The sequence below is a fragment of the Primulina tabacum genome, chromosome 4 (assembly GCF_025594145.1).
Source record: "Primulina tabacum isolate GXHZ01 chromosome 4, ASM2559414v2, whole genome shotgun sequence".
In the NCBI taxonomy this organism is placed as follows: domain Eukaryota; kingdom Viridiplantae; phylum Streptophyta; class Magnoliopsida; order Lamiales; family Gesneriaceae; genus Primulina; species Primulina tabacum.
Window position 1 is genome coordinate 16,737,723 of NC_134553.1, and position 3,515 is coordinate 16,741,237.

Sequence of the window (3,515 nt, forward strand, 5' to 3'; positions counted from 1 at the left end):
GGTTGGATTTACCCATTTACTATCTGAGATTGGATAGATAATTCCAGCATCTAATAGTTTAATACTTCATCTTATCAACTTCCTTCATATGTGGATTTAACCTTCTTTTTGTTGTTGATATGTTTTAGCATTTTTTCCAAGTGAATTCTATGTGTGTAAATTAAAAGATTTATACCTTTTATATTTCAAAGTCATTCAATTGAATTTTTATATTTTTTATTAGTTTAATTAAATCTTTTTTTTGATTGGCAAAAGAGTAGAAAAAATAACAACATGAATGTTATTTTCACCAAAAAAATACATATTCAATTCGAATGGTCAAAATTTAATTCAGTTTTGTATTATCATCTTCTTTAAAATTTTAGACTCAAAACTTTCAATTGAAAAAACTTCAGATTGTTGATTTTCTCTTGTATATTTTCTTCCACGATTGTTCCTATTTCATTATCATATTCATTTTATTATACTGGTTGTTTACATAAATTGAACTCATTAAGTTCTAGAGTCATATTTCGAAAAGACAATTTCATTATTCCATTTCGATAATTAATTAAAGCATTTGAAGTTGCTAGAAATGGTCGTCCCAATATACCGAAATTTCATTATATACTTCTGTGGTTGTGTATCCAATACAATAAAATCTACAGGATATATGAATTTATCAACTGAACCAACACATCTTCTACAATACCTCTAGGTATTTTGATTGACCTATCCGCCAGTAAGAGAGTAAAAGAAGAGGGTTTTAATTCTCCTAAATTAAGTTTTTCATAAACTGAATAAGGAAGTAAATTCACACTTGCTCCCAAATCTAACAAAGCTTTTTAATTTTATTTTCTCCAATAATACATATAATTGTTGGACAACCAAGATCTTTATTTTTAAACTAGAATTGTTTTGAAGAATAGAACTTACTTGCTCGGCCAAGAATGCTTTCTTCTTTACATGCAATTTCTCTTCATAGTACACAAGTCTTTTAAAAATTTTGCATAGGAAGGTCTTTGTTTAATAGCATCTAATAATGGATATTTATCTTACTTGTTTAAAAACTTCATAGATATCAGAATCACTTTTTTGTTTTTATGATTTGTTAATGCATGAGAAAATGGTGGAGGTTTATTTGACTCATTTACTATTTCAGATAATTTATCATTACCATATTATTTCTTAGAATCTAAGCTATCATCATTCTCAAAAGTATCAGGATTATCATCATTACTCTTTGAATTTAAATTATCCTTGTTTCATTACTATATGGATCATAACTATTTTACCACTTCTAAGGGTAATAAAAGATTTTATTTGATCAATTTTATCATAATTTAATTCTTGATTTGATTTAGGATTGAGTTGAGGTTGAGATGGAAATTTTCCTTTTTCATGAATATTAAGTGCAGATACAAATTTTGCAAGAGTTTCTTTCAAATCACCAATAGATTGACTGTTTTGAATATTGATAGCTTTGCTTTGGATAAATGCATGAATTATATCTTCAAAGTTTTTTCTTGGAGGTGTAACATATGGAATATAACCTTGATGATTTTGGTTATTTGAAAATGTTGTTCTTAAGGTTTTGCATTATTATCATTCCTCCAACTAAATTAGGATGATTTTCCATCCAAGATTATATGATTGTGAAAAAAGATCTAATATTGGCTTTTTTATAATTGTAACATAATTGCTTGTACATGGAGACATTATTTAAATGAAGGTAATGTTGGATAATCTTTGTAGAATGATCATGTGTATCACATATATGACAAACAATTCTTGAATACTTTTAATTGACCATTCTTTTTCATTTCTAAAGACTCGATTTTCTTGCTAAAGATGCAAGTTAGCTTGAATATCTATATCATCTTTAAGATTATAGATACCAACCTCATTTGTTGATGTTAGAAACTTTATGTGGTGATATGTATTAAAACCAGTAGGAATAATATCAACCAGAAGATTATGCAAAATAGTAGCTTTGAGTTGCTCTATCAGAAGCAGTATTTTAGTTAATACTCAACGGCTTAGCAGAACTTAGTTCTACTGGATCAGCACTTAACGGCTTTCTACTCGATGTTTCAATCTTAATTGTTACGTTATCTTATCTAGTACCAAGCATTTATTGCACCATTAAATGCTATAGTAAGTCATTAATACGCTTTACCTGTTTTAGTATAAAACATGACTGATTGTTCTGTAGCTCTTATGCAGGAACCTATTTCAGTAATAAAGCTGATTGTAATAGAGGACAGGAGACAATCTCTAATTATAGACGTTGGACTCAAGTTATCTATATATATGGATCAAAAACATTTAGATAACAACGCTGATCATTCTTATCATCCAACACAAACATTGAGCTACCGTGAAATTATTATCTTAAAAAGCTCAAACTTGCAGAAAAGCAGTACACGCATCATATTTTACATCTGATCTTTGGAGATCATTTTGTACTGCTGTTTTTTCATCTCTTCAAGCAAAACTTTATAAATTGTTGTAGAAGAGTTTGTAAACTGGAAAAGAGTCTTTTCCAGAACATTGCTATATTGAACTATTGTATTGAGTTACTAAGAGTTTCAGTAGGCAATAGATAAGTCCTGCTGAAGTAGGTGTGTACAAGTGTGTACTACAAAACCAAAGTCTTTCAGTGATACCTTAAGGAAACAGAGAAAAGGAGACGTAGAAGATTATATCTTCGAACTTCCAGAAACAACTACTGTGTCACTACCTACTGCTATTACTGTAAGGCCTGAGATGTTATCAATTTATGAGACCCCGAAAAGGAAATATTATTGATGGCATTTTTGTAATTAAGTGGAAAAATACTTAATTTAAATTTGATGGCAATTTTGTAATTAAGTGGAAAAATAATTGATTTAAATTTGATGGCAATTTCATAATTATTGGGGCCGAATTGCAAATAGTGAAAAGTTGAGGGGCTAAAGTGCAATTAGTTGGATTGGGGGGACACTTGCCCTCACCATGCATATATAAATGTTAAATCTTCATTCCTTCGTGTAAAAGACAAGGCAAATCGAAGGAAAAGTTTCAGGGAATCTCAAGTTCATTTCTTCTTTTAGAAATTTGATTGTGCGGTATCCGTTTATCAGAATTTCGATCTGAACATATTTCTGATATCCTTTCGTCGATAGCTACTACAGGACGTAAGTTTTATTGAGTTCTGTTATCATTTGAAATTATGATATGGGAGGAATTGTTATTTAATTATTATTATGTGTTCTGGAAATACTACACATCGTAGAATCGAAACCGGATTGAAGAACAAATTGATTATGGAATTGTTATGAATTTCTGATTACATGGACTGAAAACCGGACAGATTTAGATTATTGATTGATTACAGATTGTATCGGATATGGGTTATGATTTGTAATTGATATTTGTTGATATGGTATTTACGGGGATATTAAGATTGTGCCGTTATGCCGATGATTTGAATTAAATTAAGATAATCAGATTCCGTATTGTATTGGGAATAGAATGTTGATATTATTATTTTC